Source organism: Ascaphus truei, chromosome 6 (assembly GCF_040206685.1).
Source record: "Ascaphus truei isolate aAscTru1 chromosome 6, aAscTru1.hap1, whole genome shotgun sequence".
In the NCBI taxonomy this organism is placed as follows: domain Eukaryota; kingdom Metazoa; phylum Chordata; class Amphibia; order Anura; family Ascaphidae; genus Ascaphus; species Ascaphus truei.
The window spans coordinates 96,258,195-96,284,511 of record NC_134488.1 but is presented as its reverse complement, the minus strand read 5'-3'; the positions used below and the strand labels follow the sequence as shown (position 1 = coordinate 96,284,511).

Below are 26,317 nucleotides of genomic sequence, written 5' to 3'. Positions count from 1 at the left end.
AACGTGAACAGGATGATGTAATAGTTTACAATATGTTTTTTTTTAAAGTCAAGGTTCAAATGTTCCATACTGTATTAAGGAAAAGAAAGGTGAACCATCGATATAATACAGTGCTTATTTAATCATTTGTAAGGTCATTTTGTGGATCACGTGGAAGTGTCAAGCGAGTCAAAGAAGTTACTTGTCATGGTAAACGTTATAATTTCTGATACATATTAAAGAGTTTATCCTCAACTATTGTGATATGGGAGCAGAGGGATCTGCGGCCATGAAACAAGCTCCCAGACATGTCGCTGAGGCATTAAAATGACGCTGAAAGAGTAATTTGTGTATCCGAGTATCAAAAATACTTTGCAATGCAGTAATTAGTTACACCAATGCACGTCATAATAAATATCAGTTGTTATTTGCACTGCAGTAATTATACTCATTTTATGCATTAAATACTTGAATATGTGTGTGACTGTGTTCACTTGCATGTGGCTGACCTGGTCAACGACTTTGCCAACTATAGTGTTGCTACAGGCTGTGCAGTATTGTGTTATAGCAAATTAAAGGACACTTTGCAATGGTCTCCTTTTACCTTATGTACATATACCGTATGCATGGGACACATTACTCTACATGGGGTCTTTGATCGGTTGTCCCAATGAGACCACCAATGTTGCAGTATTTTATGTTCCCTCTACGGGAATAGAAGAGGAGACAGTCAGAAAAGAGCTAGAGACGAAGAGAGCAAACGATAGATGAAAGACCAGGGAGATGGGTATGATTGATGACACTAACATTTTTTGGTTTCTTGTTCTCTGGCAAGTTGTAATAATTGATAATGGACCAACAAGAACATATTGAATGTAAGTGTGAATACATCGCTTCCAAAACCTTGTGTGCTGGAAGTCATGCATGTGACTCACATAATCCCTGGAGGTCAGAGCTTTACTTTGCCATCCCAAAGTCCTGGATAAATCCTATGTAAAGACACTCTCTGTTCGTAAGACATACAGTATACAGTAGATGCTACTAATGATAACAACTTAGGGGACAAGTTGGAAAAAACAAAACAAAATAAAAATGAAGGCTTGGAAAGAGGAAAATGTATGTTATAAGTTATAATCGATAGTAAACTATTCCATCCAAATTAAAACTTTGGGGTCTATATGTTAAGGCAACACAATATTCAGCATTTTTTTCTCACAGATGTGTAAGGTGAGGTTTTAGCCTGCTAAGTTTGTACTCAGAGGGAACAAACCATGTTTGAGCAACTTCTCCTATTCATAGTCTACACTGACCACCTCTCTTTGGCAGCTTTGCTCCAACATTGCCATACATCTAGACCAGGGGTGGCCAGCTCCAGTCCTCATGGGCCAACAGGCTATCCCTGCTTCAGCATAGGTGGCTCAATCAGTGGCTCATTTAGTCTGACTGAGCCACTGATTGAGACCCCTGTGCTGAAACAGAGATATCCTGAAAAGCTGACCTATTGGTGGCCTTTGAGGACAAGGAGTTGGTCACCCCTGGTCTAGACTTTATTAACGGGCTCTGATTCCAGTGGTGAAGAATTATTCTCTGCTTACCTTACAGTGACAAAGAATGGCGAATGCACCATGTACTGTACACATAAGCCCCCAATGCTTGTGGAAGCGTGCAATACATGCCTCGTCTATGTGACTAATACATGGAAACCTTCTGATAAAATAATAATCGAAATCTGCCACCTCATTCCGAGTTCAAAATATATAGGCCCATATTTACTAAGCGGTGCTCTTCCATAAGACACTTTTCAGTGCCAGAGGACACCATGCATGGGCTGCAAGTTGTCTTCCAACAGTGGAAGGTGTTTTATGGAATATCCCTCTTTAGTAAATATGAGCCATAGTGTGTAGCATTTTTTAGTGCCTCAGGTTTCCTTGTTCTCACTTTCTCAAACCCTAAGCCACCCACTTAAAGCATCATATATAGGTCATGTCGATCTTTTTAACTTGTATGACATTTCTTTCTACATAGGATGACAGTAATTCTTCAGACTTTAGAGGAATATGATGGGTATATAGGCAGATAGAACTGTTGACATTGCTGTAATGTAGTTGATAGTGGCACTCGATGTTTTGCTTTAGCATGGCTGGATAGATGGGTATCATATGCTGAAGGACACATTAGAAACTGATGAATAGATGAGGTGTGTAAACAGACACTGGGGAAATGTCCCTACCGTCTCCTTCTCATGTGTCCTCTCTCTCAGCTGGAAATCTATCTCACATAATCTGGGGATCTTGCTTCCTATGAACGGCTCATGTCCATCACAAACAGAAAGAGAGATGCAAATCCCGGGGCAGGAGACATATGGCTATTATCGCTTAAGTGGTTAACACGGTGGTAAATCTATTTAAAGTCTTGAACATGCATGCGTAATGATTAAAGGCGAGTTGTCCATCTGCACCCCCTGTCTGTGCTGATGAGTAGATGCCAGGATTTGTTGGATGCCTCCTCATATGCTACTGGGCAGCAATCCCCCTTCCTCCCACACACATAGGTATACAGAAGCCCCATAAACAGGATTAACTCACCCACATGGAAACCAACAGATGGCAATAAACAAACATTGTGACATGCATAGATACACACCAAGGCTCAGATATATAGGCAAACACGATCAGCCCTGCAAAAGCTACCAAGCGTGTGTAATGTTGGGTTCCTCTGAATATCTTGCACTTTTTTTTCTAGCTACCACTTAGCACACTGGCTCACACCATTTTCCCCCCCACACTGCAGCTGATCATGATTCTGTCTGTCATAACACAAAAGGGATCCTTGGAAATATCTGCTGCTGGTTCGTCTTGTAACACATTTTCTTGCACAAAAATAGAAGCACTCAGTTCTGTGAAGATAATGAAGGGATCCAGAGGTTACCCTTACTAGCTTCCAAGCATACTCTGCTTATGTCCCATTTTGCATTTAGATGTATGAATGTATGTCTTTATTTATATAGCTCCCCACCCCCCAGTGTACTCCACGCTTTACAAAAGAGACAAAAAAACAGTACAGGGAATTATAATAGAATAAGTGCAACAAACTCACACAATAGGAAAGGAAATCCCTGCCCCGCAGAGCTTACAATCTACAGTAAGTGGAATGTTGGAAGATTTACAGAGACTGCAGATGAGGGAATACATTTTTCTTTTAGTCTTTTTTTTGCTGGTTTACATTAAAAAGCAATTTGTCATAGCAGTACGGTACGGCCAATAACTGAAATAGTGTCAAGCAGTGACAATCTAATGGTAAATTTGGCAAACAATTTTATAAGGCTATATCCCAAATATTCTGACACAGTTTTCAGACAGTGTTTGATATAAACTACTGAATCAATTGATTGAAATGACATACTTTAAATGGAGTCAAAAGAATAGCTTTTTGGCGTTGTGGTAAGAAAAAGAAAATTTTCGAAATGATATGGCAACACCGTTGAAAAAGGAAGAAGTGAAGGAGAAATTGATGAATATAAAAGAACAAAATGAGTTGAAAATAAAATAAAGATAAAATAAGTTATATTTTAGATTGGAAAACGCAGAAAATGTGATTCAAATGCATACAAAAAGGATCATAGAACAAATGGTAAAAGTCTTCAACTTTTTATTGTTGCTAATTACATATTTTGTGAGTATTTGGTCCTAGTAATTTTGGAAAAATATTCACATGGGAGAGTTATGTATGTAAATCTGCATATACTGTATATTTTTCTGCTTGGCGGAAACATTTATGATACAATGAAGGTGTCTACTTAACAAAGTAGCAAATACCTTTGATTTGTTTTCTCTTGGATAAATCCTGTACTATTGTGATACAACACTGCAAAAAGTTGAATTATATTTTTATTTTTTGCGATCCTTGTAAATGATCTGACTACCTATATTCTTTCTAATGTCCATGTCACATATGAAGTGCATGTCTTGACTGTCTATATTACATTCAGTTATTGCTGTTCAATGGTCCACTTTAATGTTTTTGTGTTGAAGAGGTAAATTGTCAAGTAACAGAGACACATTTAGTACTTCATTATCACATTACTGAGCTACTAACAGAATTTTGGGCTTGCTGCCAGTGCCTGAGAGTTACAAGTGACTGAAGAACTATGATTGTAGAAAGTTCAATCTATTTTGAAATTATTGAAATTAGGTACAAAAAGTCTGTGTACTATAGATAACAGTTGGTTTCTCTAATATTGTGCTGAAAATAACAGTTTAATTGCAGCAGCTATTTCAGACCAACCCCCAAGAGCATTTTTTTTTTTACATTTTTTTTTTTACATTTTTTTTTTCTGGTTGAACTCACCATTCCTGTCTCTGCCTTAATATTTACCCTCAGAAAATAATCACAAAAAGCTTATTTGTTCAATTCCTTCCTGGCGTTCCATCTACAGTATTTGGCTGCTTCTTACTAATTAGTATTAAAGCCAGGAAAAATATCAGTTAAAATATATGCATATATTGTATTTGATAGTAAAAAAATGTCAGCTCCGAATACTGACACCTCCTTCCAGCAACTCTTCAGAAAACCCTTCAGCCCTAAGGGGGGTGTGGGGTGGGGAGGGGGGTGGGACAGCCTCCCCCCAATGACCTTTCCCCTTCTTTGTTCTGATAGGCTATGGGGTTGGTGTGTTGCATGGTGGGGATTGAGAGTGGGGTTGTTTTTTTACGCGGCATTTGGGTGAGAAGGAGCATAACAGTGTTTGGATCACAACAGAGTGAGGTGTGGACATGTGTCCTGTGTAACAGTCCATAGCAGAGGTCCGCAGCAGGGTGGCCCAGTGCCATCTTAACGCATGGGCACGCTGGGCAGTTGCCCGGGGGCCCCACAAGCATAGGGGCCCCATGCTAATCTATGCACAGATCAGAATTTAACACTAATTTTCCGATCACCGCCTCAACAGACAAATCTCCCGCTAACTCGGTAGAAAGAGAAAAAGTACGACTTGTAGCAGAGAGTTGGCGTGTCTGCATTCACCTGAGAAATGTTGCCGTTTTTATTGCTTGCAATGTTATGGAAGCAGAATATTGTAACGGATTCGTGGGAGGCAATTAACGGCTGGGGTTGTGTAGCTAGGGCTCAGTGCACTGCTTTGCCTGGGGGCCTATAATGCTGTTAAGACAGCCCTGGGGTTGCCACCTGTCTGGGTTTGACCCGGAGACTCTGGGTTTCGGGCACTTACCTCCTGGCTAGGGGTTTAGCCTGTGAATCTCCGGGTGGCGGCTGGGTGCGGCGTGCTGCGGCAGTATCTCCGGCATTCTCCGTTATTCTCCTGCAATTCCCCCTCCAACTGCAGTGAACATGGCTGCGCGGCGTCAAATGACACCACATTGCCACGACAACGGGAAGCTATGTGACGTCATGACGCTACGCGGTATCACGTTACCATGAGAATCGTCAAATTGGGGTTGTGCATAGAGCAAGCATCCGTGCCTTGGTGGGATAGGAGCAGTTGCTGCCTGAATTGATGTTCTTTGCAAGGGAGATGTGAGCGCTTCAGGGTTTGATCCTTCACATCAGGGGCAATTACGTGGTTTCTGTTAAGTCATTGGACTTAATCCATGCAATTCTGCAGGATATAGCTCAAATTCAGGTTAGGTTTAGTGTGATACAGGTGGTGTGGTCTAAGGCTAAGGCCACACTCCCTCAGTCAGCGCGCATGCACTGCAGATAGGCGGCGCGCTGACAGGCACAGACCGCGATATGCGGTGTGTAGGGAGCCAGGAGCCGGAGCGGGAGGGGGGCGGGAGTAGGAGGGAGGGGGGGCGGGAGTGGGAGGGAGGGGGGGCGAAGTGGGAGGGGGGGAGCGGGAGTGGGAGGGGGGGTGTGGTAAAACTTTGCCAGATTGTGGTGCCATCCACCCCCCCCACGACCACTCCCACACACAACACATACACACAACACATACACACAACACATACATATACACTCACACATTTTCCCCCGCAGCTCCTTCCCTGCGCCCCTCCCAAGCCGCCTCCCATCCGTAGCTCCTTCCCTCCCTTCCTTCCCATTGGCTGACTCGCGTACAACGTGACGCGTCAGCGATGCAAATCAGTAGGATCTTGCAGCATCGGCCGGCTGACGTGTCACAGTACATAGTCAGCCCTGCCGGAAGGAGGCAGTGTGGGCAAGGACCATTCGGGTAAGGGTCTGGTGGTCCGCGGCCACGCACGCCGCCGGCCACAGCGGGTTCGCAGCCTGAGGCCTGGGACATAGTGGTGTGAGCAAGGCTGAGCTGTGCTGAGCTGCACTCACACTGGGCACTGAGCCCCTGCAGCCGCAATGAGAGTGGCTTTAGCAGGGGCTCGCGCATGCTTCCGCACATTTGGGGAAACATGTGTCTCAGGAAGTCTTCAAATTTGGCACTCGCCGGAGCGCAGGGCCGGTCACATGAGCGGTTCGCCCAATGAGGGCGACCCAGCTCCGTGACGTCACTGGCCCGCCCCCAGACCCACCCCCGGCACGCCCACGGACGGCGCGCTGTGTAAGGCATGGAGGGCGTTGGGGGTTGGAAAATCTAGGAGAAAAATTAATAAGGTGGTGGGAAATTTCGTGCTGTGCTTAGGGGGTAGGGTTGTTTGCCACAAGGATTTTGACATCAGTTTTGCGGGTTTGTTCCGGCCAGACGGGGTGCATTTATCCAATTGAGGTTTAGATTAGTTTAATGTTACCATCCAGGATGGTTTAGAGAGGGTTGTGTCGTGTATGGGGATCCAGGGATAATCTAAAGGGGTTATATAGCCCCTTTAGTGGTGTCTGGTTGGGGGGGGGTGTGGTAAGTTCTGGGTAACCCTGCCAGAAGGGGATTTATCGGATGCTAATACCTAGTAGTGACAATTAGAGTTGAGTGGGCAGGGCCCATTGTGCTGTACCTGTACCTGGGGCCCATTCTCGCTGTTGGGTTATCTGAGCGGCCGAGGTTGTGCGGGGCTGGACTTGGGGTAGAGGGCCATGGTTGAGTACCATTGGGCTTTATCGGTTGGGGAGAATTTTGGCAGGGTTAGCACTTACTGTGTCAGTGTCCGTAATGCCATTTAATAAAAGCCGTTTAATTTACAGAATGTTGTTTGTGGCATTCATGGGCATGCAAAAAGGTTTGGGGGAGGGGGGTGACTCCCAGGCTCCGAGGTCAATTATTTCTTACTCTGGTTGATACTGATTCTTTATGAGGAGAAGCTTGTTGTAGCACGAGAGCTTGACTTTCCACCAAGTATTAACATGATCACTCTACCTTACTTTTTTTTATTTTATTTTATTTTTATAGTTTTTTATTGGGTTTCCAAACACTAAACAACATTACAATACAGAAAAAAAAAAAACAATAAGATACACAGAAAAAAAAACTTTTACACTAAATTATTTTTATTATTGCTCATCATACTTATAATTTAAAAATTCAACACATTAACACAAATAATAATAAAAAGAAAAAACAGATAATATAATTTTCAAAGATTAAGATTGAAGCTATCACTACACAACCTTCTAACAGAATCTGGCATAAAATTCCCCATTTACTATCTCTACCATCAGCCCTGAACTGTCATATTTCCTCAAGAATGAAATTATCTGTAACCCATCGCAATCAATCTGAGGAGACCCCACGAGGTATGTTCAAATGTCTGCATGATTGAGTATCTTGCATCTTGTTGTGACATCATTTCAATAAACTTTTCCCATTTTTTAAAAACATTTCTCGGTTCTTAATTCTTTATATGTCTCAGCTTCTAATTTGTTCATCATCATCGTCGTTGTCGTCTTCATCACCATCACCATCACCATCACCATCACCATCATCATCATCATCATCATCATCATCATCATCATCATCATCATCATCATCCTTAAAATATCTAAAGTTGGGGTTCAGGCTTTATCCATTTCACCATCACTGTTTTCGTTACTGCAAGCAAAACAATTTCTGCTAGTCTTGGGACATTGTTCCTTTCACTGACCTCTTTCCAACTTTCCATTTTTCCAAATCAGCAAGGCTAAGTGCCCTTTCATTGTGGCTACCCCAATAAATTATTGCATATACTGCAGAACCTTATCCCAAAAATAACCAGACAATCCCATTAACAGTGTTTTAAATCTGCTCTTTCCTGGGAGCACTTGGTGTACTCATTTTTAGATTTCTCTATCCCCTTATAATTAATATCAAAAGCATAATAGGCCGTATGCAGTTTCTTATATTGCATCTCTCTCCACTTAGAAATTATAATTTTCCTAACACGAGTTAACCCTTTGAGTAACTCCTTCAATTCGTGGGAAATCTCTTTCCCATCTAGTGAACATTTTTCTGAGATCCCTCCCATAGCCCTTACCTTACACCTTAAAGCATAATGGTATAACTTGGGTATTATGATAAGCACTGTTGGGGAAATAACAATCCCCCCATTGTTTAATTCTTGCGAGCAGAAGAAACCTGTAAAGTAAAACACCACTGTGCAGGTCTAGTATTCATTAATCCCTGTGCATCCAAACATTTTGCAAGAGGAACCACATGCCAAGATATTTTCCCTACATCTGCAGAAGCACCCTGAGGTCAGTGACCTTGGATGAAGTCACACTCATTTCTTCAATTAATTCTATGCATCCAGCTTTATATAATAGTTTCAGTCTACTAGGTTTCACATTCTGCCCAAGTATAAAATGATTTATGCTGCTCTGCACATACTAGCAGCACCCGGATTAACTTCCATACATAGAATGTCACAGGTAACCCATGACTGCAGATAGCCCTCCTGATCTTCCACCCACTCGTTGCTTCTTGAAGGGATATTATGTGATATACCAAGAACATGATGGATTTAGTTGAAGAGTTGCCCTTTAACTGTGCCGGGAACAAAGCCAGGCAAGCAAATCTTGTGTCAGTGTGTATACAAATACTAACTTTCCCTCAATGACACCACAACAACAGCTGCCTGTGGGAGTGTATTACAGCCCTTGGTCAATTTCTATGATCCCCCCGGAACTCAGTTGATTCAATAAACCATAGGTAAATAACAAAATACAATGTTGGGGTGTGTGAGTCAGCCTTATGGAAGATATTTCTCTCTGGCTACTGCGGAGAGCCACATTTGTGCTGAATACAAACAGTAAAAACAATATCAATATCTATATATAGAGAGTTTAAAATAAGAAGGCACTCTCAGGCTTCTTTGAAAAAATACAAAAAAGCTTTTTATTTCACATATATATTGACGTTATGGTGCCGTTCAGGAATGTATCTTAAAATGAAGGGCACGGAAACTTCGATATATATGTAAAATAAAACACTTTATGCATTTTTTCAAAGAAGCCGGAGAGTGCCTTCCTATTTTGACTGACACATTTACACATCGTAGAGCACCCAGGCCAGTTTACACAGTTTTGTGAGTGCCGCCCTCTCTAACGCTATCATCTATATCTATATATATAGTGTCCTTTGAAAGGTATGGCAAGTATACAACAAAATAGCAGTGTCGCCATTCAACCTTTGGCAGCTACACTTTGTGCTGCTGATTTTCCCCTACCTTAATAAACACTCTGAAAATACAGTAAAATGCTTTCTTAAATTGAGTTTAGAAATTGCCTTTACCTTTTTTTTTATTCTATCTCTAATTTATAGCAAATGTGTTGTTGATTTTGAAATCAATATGCAAGAACCCCAAAGTTTACATACACTGGAGACACATTTAATGTTCTCCATAAAATTATTCCTTTTGCAAACAGATATCTCATTCTTTTAGTTTATTGCCTAATTCACTAAGCAGTGTTACATCTAAGGATAAACAGACAGGCAACTGCCAATACCTGTCACTTAAAAAAGAAAAATTAAATCCTCGAATTTTCAGTCAGCAGTGAGAGGGTTACAGGGTTTCCAGTTCTATATATAACATTTAGATCTACAACATTCAAGGTGAAGGTTGCTGCCCTCCAAAGCTTCAAAGATCCCCCAATAATCAATTTACTGATCGTCATCTGATGTTTGGGCCAGTAGGTGATCTTTTTCAAGGAAGGTTCTTGTAATGAAGTATCACCAATGCAATTAATTATGGACCCAGTTCTTCTTTAATGTAAAACGTAATAATTCAACATTATGCAAGGGATATGCAGGATATTATTTGGATCTGAGCAAATTCCTTTTTGGATTAGGTGTGTAGTTTGCCTGAAGGTTGTATGTTACTATCTTGTTTCCACCACATATAGATAAGTGGTGGTATAAATGGTATGGTGTACCTCAAAGACCCAACACACATAAGGTCGTATGATTAATATCAGGGTTATATTTAGCTCCCCACATCACCCATCTATCACAACTGTCAGACTTAGGTAACCCCACAGTAAGATGAAGATGATATCATCCCTCATACATTACTCATGGGGTAAAATTAAGGAAGTCATCTCTTCTGCTATGAACGGGAGCATTTTATTTTCTAGCTGTCTCCACTGCAGTTAAATGTGAGTAAAGTCACCCAGATCAACACACTACACCTCGTCCGCTTAGAAGCTGGGCCCGTAAACTAATTTGGGAAACCTCGCTTTGCACTCACCCTGTCCTTGGCAATAGGCCCCAATATCAGGCACTGCTGAGTACATGGAGATAAGGAAAATGGCATGCATAACTTTCCAAGCCAGTGGAACTGATATTGTCCTATGACTGAGGAACCGTATCTCCTGATAAGCTTATTATTAGGAGAAGTACTGAGGCCTCTGCATTTCGAGACAGTTTGCACCAGTCTCGCAAGAAATAAGGGGATTACAATTCTTTACTATAACTAAGTTACATACCAAATGTGTGAATGAACAAGTAATCGTAAGTGACCTGTAGGGTTGGAAGCCAGCTGACGTTCTGCAGACAAAGTAAAGTAGAATGACTGCATGACTGTACGCACACACAATGACTGAGTAATGCATTTTTTATTATGTACTGTAGTTAAAATCTTTTTTTTAATTGGGACTAACGTTAAAATGTCCATTTCCATTTCAAAGGTTAAGCTTTCTGGGCTTTGCTTCATATTACTGTGATAGATAAAGAAAAAGAAGCAATAATGCTACATTGTTCATTCACACCCTTTGGAGGACTACTAGTTTCTGCACGTTTCTGGCGTGAAGGGGTTAACTGTGTGGGTTAACTCAGGCCACTCTCCTCCTCACCCCACCATGTGATGTATGATGCCAATGTAAGTGTATATACAGCCACTTAATATTCTAGAAGCAGAGTTCTGACTGGAGTCCTCATGTACATAGGTTTGTGTGGTTTAGAAATATGTATTAAGATGTGTCCTATCATCCGTTGTTGTTTTTCAGTTAGTAAGATGCTCCTTCTAAGCTAGTGCTTGTTAAAGGAACAGGTAACTAAAGTTTGTTGGAGAGAAAAGCATATCGTCCTGGTGTCATAGGGATTCCCCTACGCAACCTGACCGCCACTGTCCTCATAGGGTTGCCTATACTGCAGACTGTGCTCACATTGAACCTGCCTCATCCAACAGGCTCTCATTGCATCCCAGCCTCCCTGCAATCCGTTCCCACTCTATCCTTTTCAATGGGCAATCACGTCTTGCACCTCCCCTAGATAGGACCCAAAACTGTCAGGGGATGAAGTCTTGAGTTTTTTGTTGTTGTCAAGGTACAACATATGTTATACATGTGAAGTGCTTTAGATGGCTGTCAATAAAGCACCTTTTGTTTTATAAAAGTTACTGGAGCCTATCTTTTTCTCCCTACCATCATCCACGCCCAGCCTGCACCTACCCAGCACCCTGTAAAGGCCTGAAAGACTGAGCGTTGCCATTGTACATAACTAATCTGATGTGGCCTCTTTAGAGCCAGTTACGAAGGGTTACATTTGGCGCCCAACATGGGGCTGGACAGTGACATTGTTTTGTGATTTTTACTCATTTGGGATCTTTTGGAACAAAGAATGTATCTTTGTAATGTTTTACGGTTTTGGAGTTTTAAAGCCGCAGTCCAAACTGCCATTTTAATTTTATTTCCCCCCCCTTTAATATGTGCATCCATACAATCCACATAATGATAAGCAATTAGCTAAGGTGCAGATCGATCCGTTCTCCTGTGATCGATCGGTGAAGATTTGGCTCGGAGGTTCACTAAATGGCTGTCGGTTCAGCAGAAGAGGACCAAAGACGCAAAGTTCTGTGGGGTGGATAATATGACCAGGCAGTCACTAGATACAATAGGTGCACTGCTAGAGAGGGCATGGCTCAAAAAGGGTTGTGTCAGAACCTGTTTGAGAAGAGTAAGAGGATGTGACTTTGTAAATGGTTGCTATAGAAACAAAAAATGCTCGTTACAATACAATACATTAAAAATGTAATTCTCAGTGGTTTTAAAAACAAAAATGCTTCAAGTATTTTCTCATAGTACAGAACTGATTTATTTAAAAAAAATCACACATGTAGGATATTAAAGAGACGTACAGAAAAAGCGCCAACCCATATATAAAATAAATTAATAGCGTGCTCATGATAAATAATCAGTGAAAATCAGAGCATTAACCGATGTGATTAAATGAAAATAATTCAGTGCTCATCAACCAGGTGCTGCCAGATACCTGCGGTCTCCCAACCGCAGTAACACAAGATGCAAGCAATAGGTATCCACGGCGCAAACTGGGTGAATAGTGGTTACTAGTACGTGTGAACAAACCCTGTGCAATAGTTACAGAAGATCAAATAGGCACTGGTTTCAAACAGCAATTTATTCTGTTTGGGCAGAATAGAGAGGACGTAATTGATCCATTTCAGAATCTCATGTGGAGAAAAAAATATGTAGGAACGCAATAGTGAATTAACGTTTTACTTGGAAGTTACACACAACACAGAGGGGAAAGGATAACACTCACACTTTCCCCACTGGTACATCACAGTTAGTGGCTTGAGGCGCACTCCAACCTAGCTCAGGTCATGTCACTCCTGCACGACCTCCGTGCACACGGCTTCCCCGGTCTGTCTTCCTGTATCCAGAACTGCAGGGCTCCTGGACGTCTGCGTTCTAAGCTGGAGGTATGGTGACCTTAGGTTGCCAAAAGACCCTACGTGTCTATGAACCCCATGGAAGCTGTAAAATGAGCAAAACACGTGTACCTGTTGAGAAAGGAGGGGTAGTCTAGAAGCCTGACCCAGCCCCCTACTGTTAGACGTAAGCTCCCTGATCATAGAGATCAGCATTTATACAATTCTTGATATTCTATTGTTTTGTACTGTGGGATTTATCATGCTTTGATTTTATAAATATGTTAGGGACATGATAGCATGTGTAATATTTTATCTGTGTTATTTGGAGAGATAAATGCTTGTGGCTGTGTGTATTATTCCATGTATCCAGAATGTATATGTTTCAAATATTCTAACGTTTGTCCCTATTGTATATTTTAAATAATGTTGGGACAATATTATCTTTGATAGGGGGAGTGTGTAGCCCCCTCTTGGAGGACTAGTAGTTTCTGGAAAGGTTACTGGCCTTAAGGGGTTCTGTGTAGGCTCACGCAGGTCACTCCTTCCTCTCCCCACCATGTGACGTATTATGTCAATGTAAGGGTATATATAGCCACCCCTTATGTTCTAGACGCAGTCTCTTCAGAGTTCTGACTGGGGTCCTCATTGTGAGTCCTGTACATAGGTTTGTGTTTAGCAATATGTATTAAGACGTGTCTTGCCATCCTTTGTTGTTTTCCAGTTAGCCCCTTTTAAGCTAGTGTGGAAATAAGAAGAGAAGAAAATATAGTGTAATGCATTCGAATCTATAATATAACTTTCTGGTGAGAAAGCTCACATCTTGAGTTTTGTGTATGGACCACAAATATTGCAGGGATTTTTTGATGACTCTGTCATGTCCTTTACTTGACCAGGATCTGCATCTCAAAAAAGAAAACAAAACAACAAAAAATGGCACATCGCACAGTCTGGTTTGTTTAATTAAAAAAACAGAGTGGATAAAGATGGATACTCACATTTAGAGTGTCTTGTTTCAAGGCATGTATGGGGATACTGGTGATCCCTCTGTTATTGGCTGTACCATGTGTATGTCCTCCCTGAATTGAGTGCCCCCAAAGATAATCAGTGAAAAAGGGGATATGATGGTAACACATGGATACTTTAATGTAGACAAAAAACAAATATATGAACTAATAAAAAACTATAAAACAAACTGGAAATCACTGAAGGGGACAAACCAGTGCTGTGACTGTGCTAGTGCTCAGTGTTTGAGGAGGGGGGAGGATCCGGCTGGGACGTGGCTGTTCTTAACACACAACGTCTCTCTGCCGGTCTCGAGTTGATGACATCACTTGTACAGCTCTGTCCGTCAGATCCCACTCCTGCCCTTCTGCGAACGTGAAAATTACACTACGCATTTCGTAACACTAATTTATTTATTTATAAAATGTTTTACCAGGAAGTAATACATTGAGAGTTACGTCTCGTTTTCAAGTATGTCCTTGGCATAGAGTTAAGATGACAAAGAATACATGGTTACAAATACAGTTACATAAGTAAACAGGGTATACATTATATACAAGACATAGCATGCACAGTTAGAGATAATATATATTATAGACGTATGTAGTAGTTACAGACCAGGTTAAAATATGAGAGCTATAGGTTTGAAAGAACTTAGACTGGTGGAGGCTGTGAGAGTCTCTGGTAGATTGTTCCAGTTTTGGGGTGCATGGTAAGAGAAGGAGGAGTGGCCAGAAACTTTGCTGAACCTTGGGACCATGAGCAGTTTTTTTGGAGTCAGATCTCAGATGATAAGTGTTGCATGTTATGGGGATGAGGAGCTTGTTCAGATAGACGGGTAGCTTGACCAGAAAGTATTTGAAGACAAAACAGGAAAGATGAACTTTGCGCCTAGGCTCAAGTGATGACCAATCTAGTTCTTTAAGCATTTCACAGTGATGTGTGTTGTAGTTGCATTGGAGAACAAAACGGCATATTGAATTGTGGAGAGTATCAGGTTTTCTAAGGTGGGGTTGGGGTGCCGAGATGTATACTATGTCCCCATAGTCGATTATTGGCATTAGCATCTGCTGTGCGATACGCTTTCTGACTAGCAGACTTAGGGAGGATTTGTTCATGCAAAGTACACCTAGTTTAGCATAGGTTTTGGATGTCAGGGTATCAATGTGCATCACGAATGTTAAGTAAGAGTCAAACCATATGCCCAAGTATTTGAAACTAGTAACAGGAGTTAGGGTGGTTTTAGCGTTGGTTCTGATCTGAAGCTCAGTCATTGGAAGCTTTAAAAATGTAGCCTTGGTCAAAAATACCATTGTTATCTTGTTAGTGTTTAAAAACAGTTTGTTTTGGGAAATTCAATTTTAAAGTCTCAAAAAGCAAGATTGAAGTATGTGTTCAAGGTCGGAGAGGCTAGGGCTGTATGCATATAAGATTGTGTTGTCTGCAAACGTGTGTATTGAAGCTCCCTTGCAAGCTGTAGGAAGATCATTGATGAATGCTTAGAAGAGTAGGGGCCCCAGACAGAGCCTTGCGGGACACCACAAGTGATATCCAAGGGGTTGGAGCTAGAGCCTGAGATGGACACATATTGGGATCTACTAATAGGTATGAATGAAACAGTGCAGCCATGCCATCTATAGCTACTAATCTGCTTTTCCTTCTGGCAGTAAGTCCTGGTATAAGCAGACCTTGCTAGCAGTTAATTTGGGTTTCATCCATTCTTTGGAGCTGCACTTGATTGACAGTGGGAGGTGGTGACATCAGGCCTGATTATGTCCAACCATGGAGTGGACCTGGTGCCCTCCTCCTGGCTGTACTTAAGGGCAGTGCCTCTACCTACTTGAGAGGGGCAGGTCACACAGCCAAGAGCCTAACTATTGGACCTTCTCTGGTCCTCTTCCCTCCGGGGGCGAGTGAGTGTGTACCATACCTCTGTCCCTGCTAGAGTGGCAGGGAAGAGCTGGGACCTCTGCGGGTGCCCTTGGCCTGTAGTGAAGGTCCAGGGACCATCATTCAGTGAGTAGCTGGTAGTTGCTGCATTAGGCAGAACCCTGCCGTGTATTGTGCCACACATTGTTATCACATACGTAGTAATGGAAGAATCTCCCAGAGGGTGTGGGAAGCACCGTTATACCATTTAAAGCATGCTTCCCTATTCCAGAGCACTGGAGTTTGTTAAGCAAGATAACATGATCAACAGTATCAAAAGCCTTTGCAAAATCTACTAATATTGCACCAGTGAGTTGTCTCCGTTCCATTCCACTCTGGATTTCATTGCAAACTTTTAGCAGGGTAGTTACCGTGGAGTGTTTGGGGCAAAAGCCAGATTGGAATTGGCTAGGGAAATTTGTCTTGGTATAGTAATCGCTTAATTAGGAGTGAACACATTTTTTCATGACTTTGGATAGAATTGGGAGAAGAGAGATTGGCCTGTAGTTTGAGAGAGTGTTTTTGTCCCCACTTTTGAGGATTGGGACAACTCTGGCAGTTTTCCAGGTCTTAGGGATATGGCTTGCAGACAGAATAGAGTTGACTATGGAAGCAATTTGTTTTTTCAAATGGCTGGGGCACCAAGTCTTAGGAACTTAAATTGCAGTAAGTCAGATCCACATTGGCTGCTTAGTTTTAGTTTGAGGAGCGCCTGTGTAATCTCCTCTTCGGACACTGGGACAAATTGAAAATTGTGAGCAGTATTGGGAGAGGGTAGGGCTATATGGGTACTCTCAGATTGAGGTTCATGTTTGTGGTTTGGGTTGCGTTTCGCTAATAAGTTAGTAGCACATCCCACAAAGTAATCATTGAATGCATTTGCAATGTCAGTGGGGTTTGTCAGAGTTAAGCCCTCCTTAGTGATATTACTTGGTTATTGGTGGCTAGAAGGCTGGAATATATTGTTGATAATTTCCAGAAGTTAGCTGGGTATGAAGTATTCTGGTAAAGATTGTCAGAGTAATATTGTGCTTTTGCGTGTCTTGTTTGCCAAATGGGTTACTTCGTCAGGGTTATTAGTCCCCAATGACCCTAGACGGGTTATTTTATAACCGGATCCCTAATTTTACTTTGTCAGGGGTATTAGTCCCCAACGACACTAGATGGGTTATTTTATAACCGGATTCCTAATTTTACTTCGTCAGGGGTATTAGTCCCTAATGACACTAGATGGGTTATTTTATAACCGGATTCCTAATTTTACTTTGTCAGGGGTATTAGTCCCCAATGACCCTAGATGAGTTATTTTATAACCGGATCCCTAATTTTACTTTGTCAGGGGTATTAGTCCCCAATGACACTAGATGGGTTATTTTATAACCGGATTCCTAATTTTACTTCGTCAGGGGTATTAGTCCCCAATGACCCTAGATGGGTTATTTTATAACCGGATCCCTAATTTTACTTCGTCAGGGGTATTAGTCCCCAATGACCCTTAATGGTTATTTTATAACCGGATCCTTAATTTTGTCTCTAAATGGTCAAGTGAACTAATAATAGTATTAAAACAGCACTAATCATGACAATGCAAGGAATTAATAAACACTTGAAAAACACTTAAATGTATATATTAAAATGTATCAACACCTAGTGAAGACATACTGTAGCCAAAGTGGCTCATATTGATATAAATACAGCTATTCCACGGTCACGTTGCGGGGTCTTGTGTCCTATATTCAAGATCACATATAAAAGAAAGGGGCGCATGAAAAACCAAAGTCAATGTGATAGAAATAATTATATATATTTACTCAATGTTCAATGGTTAAAACATCATTGTTATCAGCACATACAATAAATAAGGCTGTCTTTAGTAACGGCACATTTCCACTCCCCCCCTTGTCCCAAGATGTACACAAACCTCAGTGCTCAGTGTGGTTTTCTCACAACCGGTCCCGCTCAAAGGCGGCGGATAATGTCCACGCTACCAACACCTGGGCTAGCAGCGGAGTTCAAGCTGCACGCCCGCTACTGAGGAAAGTGAGGGGGAAAGTGGGAATCCCAGCCGCGTCCTGCGATGGCGTCACACGTCCCGCAGAGACTCAGGATACCTCTACGCGTTCCGTGTTTCAGTAACACTTCGTCAGGGGGTGTATCCCAGCACTCAAAGGATACCTCTAGGTTCAACTAGTTTCCCATTGGTGCTTAAAAATCTTATTCCCTTTTAACCACTCCACAGTAACGCACATTGTATCCTATAAACCAATTAGATAACTGAATCACACACAGCCATTATACATACTACCAATGACTCCAATAGTACTAGTTCAACCCTTAACTGTAGCTTTATGCATTCTATCTAATACAAAACACATACACTTCCAATAATTAATGCTATTACACTTCTACATTGTCATGTTAATATATAAATGCAAACATAATTAACAATATTATATATGTTAAAAAACACCATAAATACAAAAAATGCATGTAAAAAAAATACAAAATATATAAAAAAAACTAAATCCTCATATTGTTACTAACTGATCATATACCCGGTGCATTAATCCTATAATGATCTTACTTCATATAAAACAGTTATAAATAACCATACCATATATAAAATGATTCCTCTATAATACACTTTAAAAATCTTTTACTTGTTCCATAAGAAACAAGGAAGGGCAGCTCTTGTATATGGAGTTAACCCCTTCCCATCTCATAGGTGTATTGCATATTGAACACTCAGATCTAAAATATCACAATATCTAAAATGTTATAAAATTATTGCAGTGTTTATTTACTTGATCCATGATCCAAAGTTTTAGCAGGAATTCACAATTTCTTTTATTTCAGAAATTGATTTAATGCAATCTGTCCATTCACGCCCAGAGGATATTTACTATGTAGTGAGTAGATCCAATATTGTTCCCGTTGAAGGAGTTTCAGTTCCCTGTCTCCCCTTCTAGGATCCCACTCCACTATATCTAGGCCCTTAAAGTTTAGGTCCTTGGGAGACCCTTCATGACAATCGAAAAAGTGTTGTGCAAGATTATTACTTTCTTCCCCCCCTTCCATCAACCGGTTGGCATTTCGTATACCATTCACATGTTCACCAATACGTACATTTAATGGTCGTATTGTCTTCCCAATGTAATATTTATTACATGGCCAGGTGATCATATATACAACAAAATTGCTACGCCAATTAATAAAGTGCCTGATCTTCCCAGTGCAACAATCCTTGAAGGATTTCTCCCGTGCCAAAAAGTGACACATTTCCCACATCGAAAATTACCTAATGGTTTAGTAAAAATTGGGTGCTTGGGATGACACTGGATGTTTTCTTTAAAACACAGAGAGAACGGTGGGGTTGCCGACAGGGAGGCCGAGCCCTTGCCATGCCGGGCCCGGGACAGAAGTCCCGGCTGTCCCCCCTTGTGAGCAGCCCTGTTCATAGGGTTTCCTATACTGTTGCTTGTGCTCACATTGAACCTGCCCGTCCAAAGGCTCTCCTAGCATCCCTGCAATCCTAGCCTCCCTACAAGCTGTTCCCTATGTACTAACCTAACATTTCTCAGTCTTTGCCATCAATGTAAAAAAAAGTTTTTTTTATGCCCAGAAATGGACTGTGCTTGGCGTATACCCTATTTCCTCAATTCTAAGACGCACCTTTTTTCGATTTTCACATGTCTTAAATCGAGGTGCGTCTTAGAATCGATGTATTAAAAAAACTTAACATGGTTCAGGAGAGGTCCCATGTCAGCGGAGGACGAAGTGTGCGGCGGCGGCAGGAGAGGTCCCACGTCTGCAGATGGTTGAAGATGGAGAATGGGCGGGAGTGCCGTGGCGGCGGCAGAACAGGTCCCAAGTCTGCAGGTGAATGAAGATAAGACGACAGCGTGCGTGCGGTGGCGGTGGCGGAGGCGGCTAATAGATCATAATAGCAGGAGCAGAGCGGCGTAGGGGAACGGCTTGGGAGGTGCACACTGTAACACCGGAAGTTAACCAGTGTCTGACTTCCGGTTACAGTGTGCACCTCCCAAACCGTTCCCCTATGCCGCTCTGCTCCTGCTCGGCTCTCCTGCTATTATGATCTCCTGCCGCCGCACCCCACCACACGCCCGCTGTCTTCTTATCTTCATTCAACTGCAGACTTTGGACCTGTTCTGCTTTCCGCACACCCACCCGCTGTCCATCTTCAACCATCTGCAGATGTGGGACCACTCCTGCTGCCGCCCGCTTCGTCCTCCGCTGACATGGGACCTCTCCTGAAACATGGTAAGTGAAAAAGTAATTTTCCTCAATTGTAAGGGCCAAATCGATGGTGCGTCTTACAATCGAGGAAATACGGTAGATGAGCAGTAAAATATATATTTTCATTCATGTGGTGGCTCTTCTCTGCACTTTTTCTATTTCCATAATTTTTTTTATAGAGTGCCCAAAACTGTACTCCATATTCAAGGTGCGGTCTTACTAATGCTTTATACAGGGGGCAGCATTATGTTTACTTCCCTGCCATCCATACCCAGTTTAATGTAGGATAAGAACTTATTTGCCTTTGAAACTACTGCCTGACATAAATATGCTGTCTACAAGCACTCTTAAATCCTTCCTCATCAAGGATTGACCTAATTTTGCCTTAATTTATAAGTCGTCTCGTTATTCTTGTTTCCCGAATGAATAACCTTACATTTAAAATAAATAAATAGACGATACCGTTCTGTGGCTAATGAAATACTTTTATTTGTGCGAGCTTTCGAGATACACTGATCTCTTCTTCCGGCGATGGTACATTGAATAAAGCAAGCAAAGGTTTAACTTAAAAACAGTGCATATAAGAATGTTATCTCTGACTGAAACCTAACATCCCCCCTGTGTAGTATGCGATTTATGACTTGAGGTGTTAAATAGTCCCTGAATGTTAGTGATGTAAGAGTGTGTGTGTGTGTGTGTGTGTGTGTGTGTGTGTGTATGTATATAAATATACATTTGTGAAGAGCCCCCCGTGTATACATCGCTTTACAAAAGGTGTGTGTGTGGAATGGGAGTGTATATCAATGGTGTGGGTAGGTGTGGAAATGTAAGAGGCTGTAGCATTACTAGAAGAGTGTGTAGATACTACAGTACGTGGTCCCTATTGGTATATAGGGATGGAATTACAGAGTATTTATATGTGTAAGAGGCAGCTGTGTGTGCATACATATAGTGCAGTATGTATAGACACGGCCTTTAGCACTCATGGGAAGAGAGTTCTCTCATGTCAGTAGTGACTCATAAAAATTCGGTCTCGGTTTAGGACACCGCTAAGTGTCCCGAACAGTTGCATAAATTTGTATTCATGCAGTCGTCTCTCTTTTGGTGTTCTAAGATTACCTTTGAGTATGGCCACCTTCAGATCTTTCATCTTATGGCCAGAGTCAGAGAAATGTTCGCCGACAGGGCTGTCTCTTGTTCTGCGTGTGATGCTGTGACGATGCAGATTCATTCTCTTGTTTAGCCCCTGTCCCGTCTCACCTATGTAGTAGCAGCCCCCTGGGCATTTCATGCACATGATGAGGTACACGACATTGCTGGAGGAACAGGTGAACCTTCCTCTGATTTTGTACTCCAGATTCCTGTGTGGTATTTGTATTGTGCCCGCTGTGTGGAGCATTGCGCAGGTTTTGCATCTTGCGTCCTGGCATGGTCTTGTCCCGCATTCAGTTGTACTGTTGAATACTTTACTCCTCACCATTTTCTTGAGAATATGAAGTTGTCTGTATGATAATAAGGGTGTTTCAGGGAAGACCTGTTGCAGTCTTATATTTCCTGGAGAATTGGTTGTAGTTCCCTGGCGATTTTGCGTAGGGCGTCATAGGTGTAGGTTATATGTGACTACTAAAGGTACCCTGTCGCTTGTCTCTTTCTGTCTGTATTCAAGGAGATCACATCTTTGTATTCTGATGGCTTTGTGGATTTGCTGGTCTACAATTCTGTGGTTATATCCACGGTTTATGAAATCTGATCTCAAGGCTGTAATTCGCTGGCCTATATATATATATATATATATATATATATATATATATATATATATATACAAATATATTTGTTTTTTCTGTCATTTAATTTCTATGGTTGCATTTTATTTTTGAACAAGCTTTATTAATTATAAATGCATTTAATTTTAAGTGATATGTACATGTTGGAGTGGGATTGTGGGATTGCACCATTGAGTACTTCATATGCACCTCCTTGAATAATATAGGGTGGCAGAGCAAAATAAAGAATTTATACTGTAACACCCTTCCTAGAGGGTTACTAACATAGCTTTCTGCTGGGCCCCATCCTGGGTTGCTATGGGGATCCAGACATCATGCAGGGATATTTGAGGAGGGACTATTCTTGAATGTTAGGTTCCCAGAGGTCAAGAGGAGAGTAGATAAGTATGTTTATAAAGGAATAACATAAACCTGACCCCATTGTTTATGTTACAAATAGGGACAGTACCCTTCAAGTTAGAATCCCCAAAGAAGAAATGAAGTCCTGGCTAGTTAAGGAAAAGGAATATGGTATGCGACAGAGGGCCCCCGGAAAGAGGGTTCCAGGTGTCGGCGGATCAGCTCTAAGTGTGAATCGGCGCTAATATTCCTCATCAGTATGTCTGGAAGTGGCAGTTCCCAAATTGGCAAAAGGTATTGGGTCAAGTAAAGGAGACCTACCAGGATTCCCATAGGGTCCTAGAGTAATTGGATTAGTACTAAAGATGGTTCCGAAGCAACAAGGGGTGCCGGGTCCCACAGCTACTCAGGGCAACTAAGTCAAAGTACCTCCATTTGAGTGTTAAAAGTGGGCACTGATGGAAGAAACATTCATATACTGTATGTGTGTAAAATACAGTGCAATAAAAATACAATTGTCAACATGGGTATGAGTGGTCTCTGTGATTGGGGACACGAATAAATTACCTCTGTACTACAAAAGTTCCTGGTGCCCATTATTGAACAACCTTGCTACCTCATCACCGAGCTGCCTGAATCCAGCCCCTCAGTCAAGGTAACCCATGCAGAGTAGCCATATAACCTGTATAACAAACCGATATACTGTAATCTCTCTAGAATCAAGGCAGGGAGGGTTACAATACTATTTAGATGTCCATAGCAGTAATTAGGCATATTCATAATCTGAATGGAAATAGAATTGCACAGTAAATGAAAATGTAAATACAAGCGGGAACCTTGTGACAGCTGTATGCATGTACAGCAACAGGATTAACGTTCTGCTTCTTACCCATATGTAAAAACTGGCTCCAGATAACATTTCTGGTGTATGACGAGCAGGTTATGCTGAAAGACGTCCTTAAAGGGAACTCTTATCAAGTGACCACAACTGTGTTGCTGGAACAAAGCAAGCATATTTCACAGCAACAGCAGGGATGGAAAATTATCTGATCTCTCTCTCAGCCAGACATCTGTACATTCTTTGGGGAAGCCTTTGAGCTCTTCGTCATGGGGACCAGGTGGGACCGTGCAACTATGACGTAATTTCAATATAGGGTGGTAATATTATTAAACCGTATGTGAAGCAAATGAACACACATTTAACAATGTCTTTCTCTGTTCCTCTGTATGGTGTCCTTTTGCACAGCATTATTTTATATTCAATAAATGAGTGTATTTCACTTAGTATTAAAGTAGTAATTAATATTGGTTCATATTTAGCATAGCCAGTGCATGCAGTGCTGCATATAAAGGTATTTATAAAGCCCTGAGCTTCTAAACATCTTTCCTGCATGGAGCTAGGATGATAAACTGACTTGCTCAAGATCACTAGAACTTCATTCTTGCATCTCACCAAAACCACTAAAGTTACTCATCCATGTTATATCTAAATGAAGCCCCCTCTTTCGGGACTATTATTTCAATAAAGGGTTGACGGCCTTAGTGGGTTAACTGTGTGGACTCACTCAGGTTACTCAACTCCCCATCAAGGGATATAAGATGACTGTGCAGAAGGGATTGCCACTCCCTTGTATGTCTTGTGCCCCGTTATGTTATATATAACTACACCCTATCTTCTAGAAGCCGATTATTCAGACAGAGCTCTGACTGGGCCTCACTGTGTGTCCTGTAAATAAATGCATGTGTATAGCCGTTTCTTGTTTGCAGTTAGTAACGTGGCCATTAAGTAAGCGCCGGTAGTAAAGGACCAAGATTGTTCTTGCTATTGAGAAGGAGAAAGCATGCTCTTAGTAAGGGAGTTCTCAGCATAGTAACTCCGGAGTATGCTTGGACCGGCCCAACTGCAAGGTTCCTTGTGCATTCCTGATTTTGCAAAAAATCCATACTGCCTTGCTTCTTCCACCTATTCAGAAAGTATGCAGTACACAGTAGTGGGTTTCTAAATCAGGAGCCTAAAGTGTATGCCATGATGGCCCACTCAAGTGGTGGAGCATTGCTAATTACCATCCGAGAGACTGTCAATTTATCCTTTATCATGGGTAACAAGTTTAAGTACCTCCCCAGTGTAGGAGTGAGAGCTACCAGGGGATGAAGCCCATAATGATATTGTTTCTGTTACGTATCCAGTATCTCAATGTCTGTGAAGCATTATTGACGGCTGTCCAATAAGGCACCTTTTTGTTTATAAAAGTTCCTGGCGCCCATCCTTGTCACATTCATGCATCCACGCCCAGCCTGCACCTACCCATCGCCCAGCAAAGGCCAAGAGACTGAGCACTGCCTATGTACTTTATATAGTCAATCTGATGTGACCTTCTATAGAGCCAGGTAGGGAGGGTTACATAAAGATAGTTATATGTATTGATTTTTATAGTTCACATGGTATAGCTTTGGCATAAGGAGATACTTTCAATGGAGGAAAGCAATGTATAAATCAGGTATTTTTTCAATATGCTTCCCAGCCTTTCCCCGAACTGGAGATGTTAGTCTCATTCACTTGAATAGAGCTGAACTCCATCATGAAGAAGTCGCTTTACTGTATATAGAACAAGTTCCAGAGGAAGATCATTTTCTTTGGTATTTAGCGCTCCAGTGTTTAGTATTACAGTGGTCGCTCTGTTATTCTAATTCTGTTCCCGTATAGATCTTGTGACATAAACATAGAGATGCAAGGTCAGTACAAACTCCTGTTGATAGTTTAACTAGGCACTGCACAGTGACATCTTTGTCTCTAGTTTATCTGCTGGCTGAGAAATATATGGTAGGTAAAAAAGAAAACACAGGGCTGTTGCATTTTGTATTATAAAGAAGGCAATACTATGAATGGGACAGGGGCTAGTTCCTAGTGCTGACAGTTGTGGTTTTACTCAATGAAGACGGAGTAAATATTAAAGAGAGACGGTGTGTGAGCTCCTATAATTAGACAACTAATGGAATTTGTGTGATGACACTGTGTTAATGCTACAGTACGACTGTACTAGTATGGGTAACTGCTTTTGTGGATGTGTCAGCTTAAATCTCTGCTGATATTATGATATTATGATACTGGATGAACCTGCACAGTAATTGAAGCATATACAATGTAAGTGATCATCGTCATGCAATTTCCTGGAGCTCTTAAGAATATAAAATATACATCTAAATAAAGCAAAGTACAGTTCCACATACTAGGCTCCTACAGTATGTTGCAAGGCTGTGTGCTCTCATTTTATGGCAAGCAACTCTTTTGTATGTTGGAGAAGGATTCCACCCTTGAGTTCTTCATATGCACACTGCTTTGATTAATACTGGGCAAAGTAACAACATAAAGAAGGGTAATTATTTAGATAAGAAGAAAGGGAGTGCTGATAGGAAGCGATCAACTCGAAACCATACTAATAAGTGAAATAATCAGTAGACATCGTAATAAGTAGGTGCAACTGTGAACTGAAAGTGAATCAGTAAAGTGATGAGTACACTAGAAAGTGTGCTCAGAAAGAAATTCACTTAAATGCACACCACTAACAATTTTAAAATATAACTTTAATAATATTTACTTAAAACATATATTACCGATTGTGAGTGTAACAGTAAATAAAAAGTCAATCAACCAATAGTGGAACGATCTACACAATTATTTTCTGATACTTTCAGATTTAATAATATTGTGATAAGGAATAAATGGTGTAATTCAGTGTTGATGGAAATACCATCAAGGAACAAGAGCAAAATCCCAGTGATACACCTAATGGGTATTAAGATGGAAAGTAAACTAAAGAGCTTAATCAATGCTAATTTTTGTAACAGTAGGTGTAGCTAATTAATAAGAAAGTTATACCACATCTCCTCTTTGGTAGAACCGAAGGGGGAGCAAAAGTTAGTAGGAGCAATATGCTGCCTTACAATATATACGGTATAGGGTGTAGGCAAGGTATAGTGGATATAATAACCCCCTATATGAACCAAAGCAGACATCCCTGCACA

At 41.4% G+C, this 26,317-nt stretch overlaps 1 long non-coding RNA gene across 1 annotated transcript in view; it reads left to right on the top strand.

The window, feature by feature from the left end:
* Positions 1–10,380: 10,380 nt before the first annotated feature.
* Positions 10,381–26,317, top strand: part of LOC142497455 (uncharacterized) — a 42,846-nt gene continuing 26,909 nt past the window's right edge. The window contains exon 1 of the long non-coding RNA XR_012802260.1: positions 10,381–10,467. This is a non-coding gene — a long non-coding RNA (uncharacterized LOC142497455). The remainder of the gene's footprint in view (positions 10,468–26,317) is intronic.